Below are 17,790 nucleotides of genomic sequence, written 5' to 3' on the forward strand. Positions count from 1 at the left end.
TTCCTATTTCAAAGTATCATGACTGCAAGCTTTAAAGAAACAAAATGTGAAAACTGTGAGAGGGTCGGAATAATTTTACAAGGCACTGTATATATATATATATATATATATATATATATATATATATATATATATATATATATATAGACACACACACACACACACACACACACACACACACACACACACAGACAATTGTTTGCTTTTTCATGCAGCTAAAATTTCCTCCATCCAATTATATGGACATTTTATAACCTGGATTTGTGCAGAAGCAAAATGAATAGATAATTAATAACCAACCAGAGAATTTGTTTTCTGTTTTCTGTGCTGATGTGTACAGAACTTTTTTTTAATGTAATTATACAACAAAAGACTCATGGTTTTATAAAATGAAAAAGACCAATGTTATCTATAAACGCATGTGATTCCTGTGATTAACTGAAGAAATACAGTTCTTCTGGGTGGCAGATTATTGACAGTTTTTTCCTCCCAGTGCTTCACTGGCAAGAATTGATTACTTGAATTATTAATGACAGGGTGAAGCTCACAGCTTGCAGTTGTTGTTGTTGTTGTGTTAAGACGGTGGGTCTCATTCTAGGTTATTAACATCAATTATGTATATAATATTATTTGCTCACAGATTTTATACAACCTTATTTGGGTGTAGACATATGCCACTAATGCCATAAAATTAACAATATGCAAAGTTTTAGACTTGTATTTCATACAAATATAAACTTTATCTCTGTATTAATCTCACTGGTGTTTTCAGCCAGGGGTGATTTAGTCTCTGTTACCATTGCTAAAGTCAATAAAAACAGTGTGGAATGATGTCTGCAAAACGACAGGTTTATAGGTGTCAGTATTAAAATATTTCTCTGTTTAGATTATTAAAATAGACACCACTGCATGATCTCATCCTGCATACATTGAATTAATCGTGGTATCTCCTTATGTCGGTATCTCTTAGGCCTTTATTGTTTTATATATATAGACTAAAAATATTGTGAGAGTGTCCCAATGTTATAGCCCTGTTATGAAAATGGACTCTTAAATCAAATTCTTAATTATACATTTGTTTAAAACTAAAGAAACTGTATAAAGTATTCAGGTATGCTGTGGTAACATTACCAGCTTGATAATCAAAATCCACAGCTATGAGTTTGACAATTGCCGTGGCAACTGCATGAAAATAATGTAATCAAGTGGTTGAAAGCAGGGAGAACTATTTGTAAATTAATAAGATAATACACACTAAACAATTTTAAGGCCAAGGTAATTGAACAGTATTGTACCTGGGTACTTTTGTTGTGGCTATTGTTATAAACAAATTAATCAACATTTTTTAAAACACTACAGCCTCACAGATTTACTAACATTATTTGACAATATTTCAGTGACCAATTCCATGGTCGAAATACTGTAGGTCACACATGACCAAATAGTAAACTTGATTGCTTTTCTGGAAGGAGACTCCGTCCATAACCAATACTTCTTTAGCAAGCGCATAAAAGCTCTGTGTATTATTCTTTCTTTTCACTTCTTTTTGTTTTGGCTTCTCAGTCAAGCTTTTAGGTTTCCCCCTAAAAAAATAAAAAATATGTGAGTAGGGGGTTTTTCCTTACCTGAGTGCTGAGTGGTTCGTATTTAGTTCTGCGGGGTGTGTGATCGGGTTGAGAGGCTGGGCTCTCTCCTTCGGTGCAGTCATGCTCTGGGGGACGGGCCATGTCTCAGCTGCTGATTTTCATTAAATTCAATATTTGGGGATTATGTGGCAGAATGCCACTGTGGAGAGCGTTAAATATTTTTCATTATTCATTCATGGTTTGGTGGTCTAGTCATTTTGGGGAGAGGTGGCGATAGCCACTTCTTACCTGTGGCACTGGGATGCATGTAACTGTTCAAGTATTTCCAGCCGGCCTCGCACAGACCTCTGTCCAAATATATATTTCACTTTGGCCCTGAGCGCTCTTCACAGTCATAAATCATCTGTAATTGTAATCTCTATGGTAAAAAAGCCATTTTATACAACATCGGGGCTTTACAAGAGAAGACCCTCCCTCCCTCAACATCTTTATTCACTCTTGCAACAACCAACAGACCCACTTCCTGTAATCTTACGATTTGGATTGTAAGGGGTCAACAATTCCTGTAAATAACTATCTAACCAATCTAAGTAACTAAATAACCAATCCATTTAGGGCTTTATGATTCAAAAAAATTAGGTGGTCAACAGTATCAAATGTAGTACTTAGATCAAGGAGAATTAAAATGGAGGGAAAGTCAGTCAGAGCTTATCAACAGATCATTTAATATTCTAACAAGGGTCGTCTCCAACATGCTGTTTGCAGATTAAAAAAAAACAACTTTGTACTTGGTTTACAACAATCTGCTCAAGAACCTTTGCTACAAACGGTAGATTGGAAATTGGCTTAAAGTTACTGAGGTCTTAAGGGTCTAAGTTTGTTTTTTTTAAGTAATGGTTTTATCATCGCTACTTTCAGTGCTAAAGGAACTATGCCGGAAGCAAGTGATTCATTTATAATTTCTTATGTGTATGTAGTGAGAAAACAAAGTACTGCTATTAATAGAAGGCATGGGATCAAGAAAGCATGTTGTTGGTCTCATATTCAGAACTAACTCGGTTGGTTCCACTAAAGAAATCATTGAAAAAGACTCCATCATAGCCTTAACTGGTCTAGGTGAAATAATTAACCAAGGTTCATCCATGATAGGATGAGTCTGTATGATTTTATTTCTAATATTTAGAATTGTATTTTGAAAAAAAAACATTAAAAAGTCATCACAGAGATGGGGAGAGTCAGTGGTGAGGGTAGAAGTATTATTGGGTGGTTTTACTAGTTTATAGAGGCGAAAAGAAATCTGGAATTGTTTTTACTTCTTTCAAATAAATTGGAATAGCATGAAGATCTAGCACTGACCAGAGCCTTCCTATATTTAAACTGGTGGCTTTTCCAATGTCAAATAATGAAGGTAGTATAAGTGTTGACCATCTCATCAAATATAACATATCAAATACAGAAAAATTGCACTTTCAATGACAATGTTCAATTCAACATCTATAAATTGCTTTTTTTTCACCTTTTTTTTAATTAATGCATTTTTGTTTTTATTTATTTTTCAAATTACTGTAAATTGAACTATTTTTCTTACCTCAGCTTTACGCAGAAGGATATTTAATAAAAAATAACTTTTTTGTTAATTAAAAACATTTATTCTTTTTTTTTTTTGCATTTATTTTCCACAACAAGTTTTGGAACAATTATGTTTGGAACAGTAGCCCATGGGTGTGTAACAGTGGTGACATATCGTATTGCTGATGCAAAGGAATGCATTGGAATAGTCAACCACCGTTCTTAAAAAACAAAAGTCCTTAATGCGACATTTCCTAATATTTAATGTATTGCCTGTTTAATATTTTGTTATTTGAGTACAGTATGATTCTCTATCATTGTTTCTGATTAGATCATTATTTGACAGGCTTACCTTACAAACAATGCCAGTAAAATAAAGATGAAGCATTGTTCTCTGAAGCTTGTGCAACACTGATATGTTTTCCTTCCCAAGAATCATGCAGCTAAGTTGGGTCAGCGGAACTATGAATGTAGCCTCGGGTGTCATTCTTCAATATTTAACTGTGTATAATCTGTAAGAGGTAAACAGAACTCATCCTTCCTTCTGTGCTTGAATAAAAGCTGAACTAAAATGAATCACTCATCCTTCACTCATAACAACTATATCATACTAATTTAATAAGCCTTTCAAAACTATTTATATTGTAACAATGCAGTTATATAAACTTATATAATAACACTTCTTAACAACAGGAAGTAAAGAAGTATTTGGTCACCATTTTTAAAGCATATACCAAACATAATCTAGTTTTCTTAACCCCGAAACTTCTGTCAAAGTTCTAGCAAATCTCCACTGGAAAATATTGACACAAAAGTCACCTGTAGGTTTTTGACGAACATTATTTAGTTGCTGTGTAAGCATGGCCTCTTAATAAGTATAAAATATAAAAAAGCTGGGCTCAATATTTAATTAAGCTCAAAAATATTATTTATACTTTAAACTTAGTGGCATTACTAAAACTGTGACACTTAACCTGTTTTTTCTATTGAGCTGAAATGTCTTTTTGTCTTCAATTTTATTAAATTTTTTGTATGCATTGTTTTGTGCACCTTTGATAACACAACAATATTATTTAAAGGAATAATCTCTTGGCATACTGTGGGGACAGATTTACTTAATAGAATGGTACTGTGCCCCTTTGGGTATGCAAGCAGTGGTATTTAAAGTGTGTCAAGCATGAGTCAGTACTTGAATTTCACAAATTTATTTGTCTCAAGTGTCGTGCTATCAAACCACAGAGAAGATTTAAAATCCTTTGGATAATCCCAGATGCTGTATGTAACTGGTTTAGAGAGAGAGATGGAAGGAAACGAATACCCTCATTTGCAGCAATTGAAGAGTCTTGTCTATTGATTCCAACTAATTTGGAGATGTGCATCTTGACAGGCTTTTAAGCTCAGTCTTTCCTGTAAATGTGATCTAAAAACGTTTCATCCTTCTGGATGGTATGGAGAGATTGAGAATTTCATTGATTTTTTTAAAATGAAAATAATGTCTACATTCATCTTAATAAAGCACTGACATTGACAACAGTTGTACCAGAGATAATGAAAGAAAAGAAACAGGAAAAATAATAATTACATACCTGAACTGATATATTAATGTATTTATTTGCGTGGGCCAATATGTAAATATTAGTAGATCCTTATCAATCATTTTTTAAATATCAAACATATCAATGTTTTCATAAGAGTGGACTGAGAAGACTCTACGAGTCATTTATTGAACAAAAAAAAAATGGAAACTGATATATCTCTTACCTGTGATTAAATCCCTTCTTGTTTATAAAAAGTCACTGCATGTAACATAACTATTCCAGAGATAATCATAAATTATTTAATAAAATATCAAGCTGTCTTATGGAATTTTTTTTTTTTATTGGTGCTGTTGATCTATGAGAATTGAGAGCCTTTTACATACATGCCAACAGTCCCTATATGGTTGGGACAGTCCTAATTTCCTAGCAAATGTCCCGATGCATACATAATCATATATATATATATATATAAGATATATATATATATATAGATATTATATCTATATATATATATATATATATATATATACACACACAACACACTGGGGTGTGTACACGACACATATCTATATATATTATATATATATATATATATATATATATATATATATATATAAGACGTGTCATCTCAATCACTTTTGGTGTGACGACACGAGAAGAACGCGACTTTGTAGACGACTAGAAAAATGTTTCCATTCTTACAAAGAAATACATGATCATTAATGACAGTACTACCAGTAACTCATGTACTTTCGATACTATGATTTCAGATATATATCCACGATAACACTTATGATACTATTTTTTTGCGTATGACTACCTTCCCATGTGTTTATACCACTTACGCGCGGGGGGTTGGCGACAAGCGTCCCGCTGAACAGTTTTTAAATGTTAGCAAGTATGCATTTATAAGATGCCAAGGCATAAAGCGAGAATTATTTGTATTGAATTTTTTTCTGTGTATGGGAATGAGTTCTCAGTTTCCTGAGGGTTGCTGAATAAGGCCTTTTAGCTATCCCCTTTTATAAGGCAGGTGTGTGTCAGCATTTCAAAGCATTTTCAAGATCAATATGTTTGCATCCTCCTTTCTGAGTGAAATATGAAACATGTCAAATGAATCTTTCTCCCGACAGAGGACAAAGTCCACTTCATTATATATAACACAATGATGAGAGAATGAAGAATATAGATTGGATCCAGTCAAACTATAGTACACTGCAGTGTATTCTCCTGCTCATGGCTTTTACATTGTGTTCATGCAAAATGTAGGATGATTTATAGCCACCAAGACAACTGTGCAGTGCAGAAAAATACTTTAAAATGGCCATGTGTTTTCTTTTAAGCAAAAACCCAATTTTTCATACTAATCAAACACTAGTTTCTTTTTTTAAGTTTGGAAAGTACAGTCTACAACTCATTTTAAACCATTACATCTACCATATGCATTGTCCTAAATAACCCTGCTTTGCTATATTTATTAGTAAAAAATATCAGTTAAACATATGCCACTTGGGGACTCGTGACAAGGGTAAGTTATATTTAATAAATAACTAATGTTTCTCTGTCCCCCCCTTTTATAGGTCCTTTGTATTTCGAGGTGACCACCTAGACCAATGGACAATGAGAGAGGAGGGACCACAACAGGTAAGAATCAAAATGTTTTTATTTTCCAACACACAATACTGAACACAGCAGAAATCAATTTTGTTTAACAGCCACAAGAGGGCCAGGGTCTAATAGAAAATACAATATAAAACTAATATTTAATGCTGCTATTATTCCTAAAACTATAAATTCTGTAACATACAAATTATTATAATTTTACCTACTAACTAAATACTTGTCCATGTCTAACTAAATGCACCACAAACAATGTAGATTATATAGATAGCTAGATAACATAATGCATAAGACCTGAACCCGAGAAGAGATGGGCCGGGACATGAAGACCATGGCTAACTTCCTGCATGCCCTTATTCTCATTCCTGCCAACTTAATTCCTCTCTGTATTTTGGTTCCGGTTTTATAGCAGTCTGTCAATTGATGCATTATGGCACACACCTGTGGCAATTTAAGACTGGATCCTAGGAAAGGTACGTGACTGATTGTGCTCAATTATTAATTTGTGAAACAAACTAAAAAATAAACAATATGCACACATATTCAAAACAATACATTAATCAAAATAAATTGCACAGCAAAATTCAACCAATATCTTAAATGATAGTAACAATTTATACAAAAATAAAAAAATAAAACACATAACTATACACAATAATTGCAAATTATATACCACTCCACACTCTAAATTAGTCACTGGTGACACATATAACAAGATATGTCTAAAACAGATTATTCACTGTAGATAAAGCATTCACCAAAACAACCACACAATAAAGACATTACAAATGAAAAGATCCTTAAAATGGCAGACAGGACAGAGTGCTATTACTTTGCAACATACAGTGAGGAACTGGTACATTGGTTGTGTTTATTTAGGGCTAGTGTGGTGGTGTTTCTTGTACAGTAATGCTGAGTTCAGCAACATTTGATTCCCTTCATCCCTTGTGTGGATTCCAAACAGGTCCCAGAGGTGAAGGCCAGTATCATATGCCACAGCATTTTGCATTGTCACCCTGACTCATTGCTAAGCACAGCTTTGTTCCAGTGAATTATGTTCCTGAATTATGCTAATATTGCAAAATAATTTGATTCCTAAAATCTGTTTACAGTGGAAATAACTGTTTCCCTTTAGGTAGTTTCAACAACATGTTAGGTCCGAAATACAGTTCTCAGATGTAACCAGAAATGGATATTAATACATCAAGTTCTAATAAAACCAGACTTATGAAACATTCAATACCAAAAAAACAATCATAATCGACAAAAATAGGCAGGTTATACAGTATGATCCTGGGAAAGTTGTGATGCCAGAGATCATCCATGACCCTAATTGTTTAATACAAGAGTAAAAAAAAAAAAAAAAAAAGTAAAGAAAAGTCATATATTAAAACTGCAATGATTAAAATGTAATTAAAACCAAAGCAATGCATCATTTTTATTACATGGCATGGAGCAGCAGCAGTATATGTCTTTTAAATACATTTTATTTATATAGAAATGTGTTTTTGTGGAGGCATACTCTAAAGGGTATGTCATAACAGACTGAATGGTTTGTAAACATGAATAAAATGGAAATGTATAAGAGGTAAAAAAAATAATAATAAATGTACCACTGAAAAGGTTAATGTTCACTGGACACCACCTGTACTGGAACTTTATTGAGAGAGTCATAGAAAACTGTGTACCAGCTACAAAGACCATATGTCAAAGCATGAGGTCTATATCATTGATATAGCCAGAGATTAAATCAAGCAGCATTGAAAGGGTTAATTTTTACTGGCCAACACTAGTAATGGAACTTAAATCAAAATGAATACAGCTGTGTGCCCAACATTATTCAAAGTGTACTGTCTCTACACAAGGTCATACTGAGGTCACATGACCTCAGTATGGCAGCTAAACTCTCAGGAAAGGGTTAATTTTCCTAGTATTACACCTAGGATGGAATCAACAAGGAATCACAGAATATGTACATTATGTGTACCAAGTATGAAGCCAATATCTTGAAGATGTAGGTCTTTATCATCCAGAAACTAAAAAGTCACATGACCCCAATATTGCAGTCATCTTAGGTCACAGGTCAAAGTGAAAGATGCTGTTAGAGTTTTGACAACACTGAAATTTGACAGCTCAAATGGTTATGAGATATTAGCAGTAGTGGCGGCATAGGATCACATTGACAAATTCATACAAGCTCCCCTTTATAAATGTACAGTGGTCAAAATGCCAGCAACACCCTCAAGCATTTATGATGTCCTGGTTAAAGGACCAGGTGATTGCTGTTCTGCTGTGCTTGAAGGGTAAAGTGTGTGCTGATTCAATACAATGCACATAATGTTATGGATTATCATTGCAGTGTGCTTAACCAATATCATTTTAGTGACAGTGTTAGAAAATACCTGAACATTGGACCCTAAAGTTTACAAAGGCAGAAAGCATTGACTTTGCAATAACATCTATAGTGGTTCTGTTTTTCTTTGTATATGTTTTTTTTTTTTTTTTTTTTTGTATTTGGAATGCAAACTAATGCAAAGTGTTTTAGTCTCTTAGAAAGTCGTCAATGTGCCCAAGAAATCTGAAGAGCTTTTATCACACTAATTCAGTTTGCTGTCTTTGTTGTAGTTGTGGGTTCAGGAATGTTTCCATGGTGAAAATCAGATAAACTATCACAGTGATCATTTATCTGGTAATACAAGTGGTGTCCAGAGGTAGAGGACACAAGACAAATAAAAAAAAAAAAAATGCAAAACATTATATGCAGTGCTTTGTCTGATTCAATATGTAACTACTGTACAAACAGAGAGGCTAAAATTGCATATACTAAACTCCAGATCCTGTTTTAAATCCATTTTTTTTTTCTTCTGAATCACTACTGGTAACCAAATATACAGTATTTATTTAGTTTACCAAAAATACATGTTCAGCACAACTTAACTTTTCAAAATGAATGCAGATAAGGACTTCTCTAGACAGATGCTAATTTAATAAATTAAGGTGCACTCAGCTGCTGCTTGTCAATAGCATTTAAGATGAATCCTCAAGTTTGCCTCAATATGAATGGACAGAGAAAACCAGAGAACTCTCAAAAACAGTCTTCCAAAGATTGTGCCCTTAAGACAAATACATTCGATATTTAAACTGATTCTATCATTCCTGAAGGATCACTTACAATGCAATGGCCAATAGAAAAGCATTATAGGTTAGACAAGTTAGTCAACTTAAATGACATAAGAAATATGAAATGCAGTGATGGGCATCTTAGCAGAGAGCTTGGATATTGTACTATTCTTGTGATTTGATCATTCAAGCCAAGTTAATATTGCTCCACATTTTCTCCATTCGTTGCCTGAACTTCCCTAGCTAAAAGATTAATTGAGCTGGGACCAAAGGTAGGAATATGTATACTTACTATTAGTTACTGGATTGGCAATCTGCCTAGTGTACTGATTTTTTTTTTCCAACTCATCAACGACAATGGGCCTCACATACGAAAAGGCACTAAATGTAGCTGTAACGTGCACATGAAGCAGTGAGTCTAATGTGTACCATAAATCAAAATTTACTGTCCCATTTACTAACAGAGAATGCATTATTTTATGTGCACACTTTTTGCCTAATTTGCATACCATAGTGTGCGCACTACATGCATTGGGAGCGATAATTTAATGTGCACGATAACGTCCAAGGCTTACCCATGACCATCGTGATATCAAAAGCCCTAGCAGTCCAGGCGTATCTTTTGGTCAGTGGCTTATTGTGAAAAGTGGAAGTGGCTCACTTGACTGAAAATTAGTGATGAACAGACGTTGGGGACAGGCAGAGGCAACGTAAACTAAAATTGCATGCAGAGGGAGGTTGTTTTAAATTATAATATCATGTTTGGTCCAGTGTTTTATTTAACCACTCTATTACGCAAACCAATGTAATGAACTATACAATAAAATCTAAGAAATATAACATCAATTCATGTTTATACACACTTAATATAACCTGTTATTTACAGGTAGTTTTCACTGCTCTATATAAACACTTTAATCCAAGTAATGCCTCCACGATGCCAGACCAGAAAAATAGGTTTAAATAGTGCGCCTATCAGTGGTTAAAGCCTGTTTTCCAAACAAACTAATCGCTCACGTTAAGGTGCACACTACCATTATCACCCTTCAGTAAATACAGTGTGAATAAAGCTCATCTCATTATTCAGAAAGAGGTAGCTCATTTAAATACATTACCATGCATTACCATACAAATCACAAATTCATTCTGATTACCATAGTGTAGTACAATAAAATCACTGTGCATCATAATATGCCCACTATTTTGCACAATAATTAATACAATTGCAAAAATAAATATGGAAATCATGAACGTGCACACTATTTGCAATTATGATGCACCATAATATTTAGTGCCGTTTCGGAAATGAGGCTGTATGTTCCAATACTTGTAGAATATAATTTAAAAAAAAAATTAAAAAAAATAGTTTAATTCTGTTTAATATTAAGCATAGAATGAAAAGAAACCTGCCTTTACATAAATGTTAATTCTAATATAAAGCATCTTGGAGCTGGAATTCATTCACATTTTTTAGGCATCCTCAATCCTACTAACTTCAAAATCTCACTGTAGATCAAGAGTCTTTGGCTTTTCAAGCCCCCAGTTTTTAATAACTGTTGACAATGTAGATCATCCTGAATTCATCCATTATTTATTTTAGCTGCAAGCTTTTTTGTACTTTCTACAAAGCTCTCCCCTACATTCTCTTTCCCAAGTGGTTATACTGTGTTAGTTTAACCCTAATCATAAACAAAGCCTTTCTTTAAAACAGTGGTCCTTCCGGAATGTTAGGGCTGTGTTTTATATAATAACGCTGTCAACTCCAGCCGTGACATTGCTACTAGCTATTGTCAGGTTCTGAGGCTACATTTATGGAGCTGGCAAATTATTTAGCATTAAAATGTGTGGTCTGGCATATTCACGATAACACATCATTAGCTGTAAGCAGTACCCCGAAAGAATCAATAGTTTTAATCAGGTGCTGTCATGGAATGTTGATACAGTTTTTCTGACAGGTGTTTGGTGACCATGCAGTTAGAATAAGCAGTTTCATTATACTGGTGACTCCAATATGCTTGTCTCAGTTGACCACAGAGATAACACTTGTAAATTGTATTTCCCAAAATCTGTCATTTTTGTCATGGTTAGTATACCTTTATACATGTTACTCTTCTCTGCCAGGATAATTGCTTTCTGAGATTTAGTTGTATAGCTGTCCAGTGAATTGTCTGTAAAGATTATCCTATCTCAAGTAGGACAAAATACACAGAACTGGTAGCTTCCCTGACATATTTGTCAATTGTCAAGGAGAAGCTAATCTTATTAAAAATAGTAGCACTGCCAAATTATAAAACATTAAAAAAAAACGCACAATAGTAGAAGCAGCATAACGTGCAAGTGCTCCATATCACTGGTCAGATAACACAACAGTTTGTAAACAGTAACATCACACAGGCAGTTGTATTCTCTAATGCTATATCATTTCCATAAATGTTTCCCTTGTCCAAACAAAACTTGAACATTTATACCTTTAGGGAAATGATTACCCAAATTATGACTTTGCCTTGCCCATTTTTACCACTGGAGAAATGTTTCAGATATTGCTGGTAGCCATGGTAGCAGGGCATAAAGCACTGGGGATAAGGCATGGGGAAGAAGACTAAAAACAAACCCTTGCAAATTCTCTGAAAGTTGTTTGTCTGCACAAGATTTGTTTTTCAGCCCAAACACAAATATATTTGTTTTTGTTTGTTTCAAAAGAAAAGCAATCTATGCAATCTATGAAAAAAAATTATACTGCACATCAAATTTTGACATCCAATCTTTTTTTTTTTATGTAACATTTTAAACTCGAGTAAATAATAACAGCCCTTTCTCCTTTCTTCTTAAAAGCCTTAAAGAGGTTTTAACAGGATGATATAAAAGCTGTCAGAAGAAAAATACATTTATATGCACTTGTTAAATCTCATGTTTACTCTCAGTTGGGTATTTCATTTTCCCAGGCTCACTTACAAAATAATAATATTCACCTGTTAGAATTGATGATATAATAAAGAACGCATTTAACAAGTTTAGAATCCTTTGGGAGATTTAGTTAGGGTTTTTGATTATGTATTCATATTCAACAAAAGCATTTTCTCATTTAAAATGCAAAGTTAAAGTAAATGTGAGCCTTATCAAAATATGTGGACACCTCAAGGAGAATAGTCTTTTAATAAGGTATACACACAAATATTCTTTAGTTTTCACCTGAATATGTTCATTTATATTATGATTATATTTTATTAATTGTCATAGACATGGTGAGGGTAAAGGATTACAGCCAACAACAAAATTATAAGTAAAGAATCAATCTTCATTTTATTTATTAAAAATGATCAATATTGTTCCATTACTGAACATTAAACATAACCAAACTCAATGTATTCAGGAAAAACATGGTTTTGTCAGTTGTAAATTTTAAATAACAATTCATTTTGATTTGATTTTTTTTTTTTTTTTTTTTTTATATCATGCTGCTTATACAGTATATCACATTATATTTACATCATAATATTACTGGTACAGATGTATTCCATCACAATAATTATTGGAATTCTTTCAACATTATTTTTTCCTACAGTATTTTCTTACTTCATGACTTGATTGTATTTGCTCTAGTTTATTAATATCTCCATCAGGCCCCCATAATGGAACCACAGCTTTATAATACATTGCCTGTCATCTATTACTTTCTATATATAGCTCCTTGTGCCCAAAAGTATAAGGGAGAATATATTTCATGTTTTAGATAAGAGGTACACTACTCTTTATAACTATATATCACTAAGTCCCTTAATTAATTTCATCCTATTATTATTAATAAATAATAATAATAATAATAATAATAATAATAATAATAATAATAATAATAATAATCATTACAGTACACCAGCTATATATTTGACAGGAAATGCACCACTATAAAAATAGGATTTAGGTGATCCTACTTTGTTTACACAAAAATAATCAAGAAAAACAACTTTGTCCGTGGATGGTAATATCTTTCCTCAAACATATCTACATCTGTGTCAAGTACAGATTATAAACGATGCACTTAACTCACCAGAAGTTTAAACTGTCAATATTATTTAACCATGACTAATCTTATGACTTCTCTTTCGTTTCCCAACTGCATTAGACATACGGTATCAAATCTCTTGAGCTGGGTAAGTGATAAACCGATTTAATTGATGTTGGGAAATACCAACTCACCTAATTATGCATTTATTAAGCCAGGTATAATAAAATAATGGAGGTTTTGTATTTTTTTTTTTTTTTCTCACAGCACTGTTTATGAAATCACATGGTTCTTTGTTTTGAGGCTCAGACACCTAGGCATGTAAATGCAATAGTCGTGTTTTCCCTCTCAATTATGTTGTTTACAGTAAAGGGACTAACCCTTTGTTAAGTTATTTTTTGTCGTGTATGTGTTAATTGTGTTATTTATTTCTTTATTTAACAAGTCGAAACTGCGATATTGTCCAAAAAAGAAAAGGTGTAGGACAGATAATCATTCAGAGAAGCAGAGTTAAAATGACCAATGATGTGGATAGACTGAGGAAGTCTGTCCAATATCCATCAGTTCGAGTTAACTTGCAAACTCAGTCAAAGAAAGATACTGTGGAGAACTACTAATGGTAACTCAACATTACCATGAATGAAAGAACCATGTAACCAGAACAATTGCAAACATCATAAAAAAGAAAATCAAATGGCACCTGTAGCTATTGTTATGTATAAGTTTAAAAAGCAAGGGATTATTTTGATAGTCAAGTTACTCAATTAAAAATAATTTGAAGTGCTGGGTTAACAGGCAGTAAAAATGAGACTGACAGAATTACCTGGCAAATGATCAAGTGACTCAAACAAAGCAAGCATAATACTAGCTCATGAATGTGAAAGGCGTATTAACTGGGGTTTTTAACAAAAAAGAAATAAATTAATGAGGAAGGAGATTTAATGGCGTTGAAAAGAAGCATTGCTATTTCTATTCACCAAGGACAGATATGATTATATGGGTTGTACATTCAAGCTGTCTTGTATGTACACTTAATGAGAACATAGCACCGCATGTGTAAAGCCCAAAGGAATTGCTCCAACATTTTTTTTATATATATATATATTTAAAAAAAAAAAAAAAAAAAAACAACAAAAAAAAAAACATCAGCTGTATAGGCATTAGATTTGCAACCCAGCAATGCTCCGTGAAATTGGTTACCCTTTTCCCTAATCTCTCAGGGGAAAATACAGCTTTTGTTCTGCTTTTGAGATTTGATAAAGATCAGTTCTACATATTTAACCCATTTTGTCTGAAGAACATCACTGGAAAGCAACCTATAATTGCTTTCATTTATAGTGACTGACCTTAGAATTCCACACAGATAAAAACTATTAGAATTTTTTTTTTTTTTTTTTTTGGTTTCCTTTTTGGAGTGTGTTTGTTGTACTGTGGTTCTAGATTATTTTTTTGTAGTAAGAAATGTGGCAGAGGAACAATATGTCAGAATTATAGTAGACAAAGACCTATGCCGTTTTTCTTTTTTGAAGTGGTGTTAGATCTTCCTTTAAAGTGCTATACTGTTACTTTTAAACAAAGAAATAGCAGTAAATTGTACTATAAAAGTGTCCTTCACTAATTCAGTGTTTTCAATGGATCGTGTTTTGTTGATGAATAAGTAAACACTGCATTTCTGCACTTTGATACATTGATCATAGATGTACGTTTTTTTTTTTCTGCATTGTAAGCATATATTAGATAGGTAGAAAGTCATACCAGCAAAAACAGTGGTCAATTGTGGTAAATGCATAGCATGCTGTAAGAGAAGCAAGGGGGAAATGACAAAAATGGTATTTAGAGGGCAAAGGAGATATAGCCACAACTAAAGATGTCATTAAAGCTGCCTTGGACACTTGTGGTGACCTGCTTTCCTGTTAACATGTGCTGCCATGTGCAACACTGTTCAATTGTATTCTAAAGGATACTCAGCAAGCTGCTAAGACAATGTCAGGGGCAACCTGGAGAGCAAGGTAGGGAAAGAAACAGATGAAGTAAGAATGTTGTTCTCAAACTGACTGGCAATCGTTCCGGTTGCTATAATGTTACACAGCAAGTGTTCATGAAAAAAAAAAAGATTGCTAAGATAATGCCAGGGTGGTGTGACTGTTAAGCAAGCAGCAGGAAAAAAAGTCAGACTTTTAATGATACATCTTATGCATAAACCCTGTATGAACTACACTAATTAATTACCTGAGCAGAAAATACAAATTTATTTGGAAACTTAGTAATCGCTTCCCTACTTTTTGATTTAGTTTATTGATTATACATTGTGGCAGAGTAAGGAGAGGAAGAAAACAAATATAGTCCAAGAAGGAGCTGCAGGACTACCTTCCCCAGAATACCACGTGATTACCAGGAGAAAGAGGGTAGGGCGTGTTGTTTATTCACTGCTGCATGCACCGATGTAAAGCGGATCACCAAAACGTTGTTAAATTCATCAGGAGTCTCTCAACAAACTGTTGTTAAACTCATCAATGTGTCATCGCTGAAGCAGTGGATTCACCATGGTTGAGAGTCGGTGAATTGCACCAAAACCAATATGACCGTGGCCATGGAAGAAGTTAGTCTCCAGTACAGAAACACTGCTATCAATATAATTTTAGATTCATAGATGGCAAATCTTTTGAACATGAGTATGGAGTGTATTTAATAAATATGTAGCGCTAATAAAAATATTGATATAAATATTAGCCAACAATATCATGTTTTATTGTATTTGAAAAACTGCCTATGCCATTAGATCCTGCCTTTTGTACCCCAACTGGGCTCTGGGATACTAGAATTACAGAGAACAAGATGATTTTTCTTTTTTATTGTGTATGTTAGTTGTTCTGAAGGTGGCACAGTGGCGTGGTGGTTAGCATTGCTGCCTCTTATCACCCAAGTCCTGGGTTCAATTCCAGCCTAGGGGTCTGTCCATGTGGAGTTTGTATGTTCTTCCTGTGTCTGCATGGGTTTCCTCTCACAGTCCAAAGACATGCTGTTCAGGTTGACTGATCATTGTAAATTGCCCTGTGTGTCCCCTGCAATGGACTGGCATCCTGTCCAGGGTGTAGTCCTGCCTTGCACCCCATGTCTGCTGGGTTAGGCTCTGGCTCACCACAACCCTGTAAAGGATTAAGCAGTTAATGATAATATATGTTATTCGTCCTTTTATACTTCAAACAAATATCTTATAAATTTGCAAAATCTGAGCTAACTGTATTTGAAAGTGTATCTATTAATATAATAATATTTAGAAATACTTTCAATTGTAGGCCAGCTGCTTTCTGCATTCGATTTTAATGAAACAACCTAGCTCTACTATCCCTATGTTAGTCAGTTAAAGATAAATAAACCTTAACAGAGATAATACGGCTTTAATTTTTTAGTTTGTCCCAATAAGCTTTCAGTTTATTTTGTAGACGCTGCTTATGCAAGATGATACATCAGTGCCGTTTTTCATCAACATGACACAACCAGCTGCAGAAAGAGCAGCACATCAAGTGAGGCAGACCAGTTAGAGAGCAATAGTAGGTGTAGCTATCAATCGATGAGCCAGTATAAGTGTTAAGGATCAGTGGCACCAAAAAAGTATGCTATTCCTCACACAAGTCAACTACAGCCTTGCAAGCAACAGCAGTAGTAATATCATCACTCATGATGATTCACCGCATTGTTGTTAAATCCCCCGTACCGATGAGCACCATGTGATGTCACTTCTGACTCAGCAATGCAGTGCACCGATGAATAAAACAACGCAGCCATAGTCACCTGGCTCCATTCTAATTTGAAGCACCTGAGGCTGATTAAGCCCTGATTAAAAGCAGGTTTCCTGTTCATTGGACTGATGGCGAAACCACCATATGCAGCCAGGCTGAAGGAGAAAGAGCCAGCTGCTGAAGAGACCTGTGTGGTCAACAAAAAGTACTGTGTGAACCTGTGTGAAAGTGTTTTGTTTCGGGCTGGTAAACGTCTTCTCCGTCCAGCCATAGTTAGCTGAAGAAGACAGTTTAGTTAGCGCTCTGAAGTTTGTTTTGGTTTATTTGTTTTGTTATTGTGTTAATAAAAGTGCATGGAAGTGCTTAGAAAAGTACCGTTCTGTGTCTGGCAAAAAATAAGCCTCAGCCAGTAGGCTATGTTCATCAGCCATATATATATATATATATATATATATATATATATATATATATATATATATATATATATATATATATATATATATATACACACAGTGCTGAGAAAAAGTTTGTGAACCCCTGAGAATTTTCACATATTTCACATATTTCAAACCTAAAACATTATTAGATCTTAATCTAAGTCCTAATAATATATAATG

This window comes from Polyodon spathula, chromosome 14 (genome assembly GCF_017654505.1).
Source record: "Polyodon spathula isolate WHYD16114869_AA chromosome 14, ASM1765450v1, whole genome shotgun sequence".
NCBI lineage: Eukaryota > Metazoa > Chordata > Actinopteri > Acipenseriformes > Polyodontidae > Polyodon > Polyodon spathula.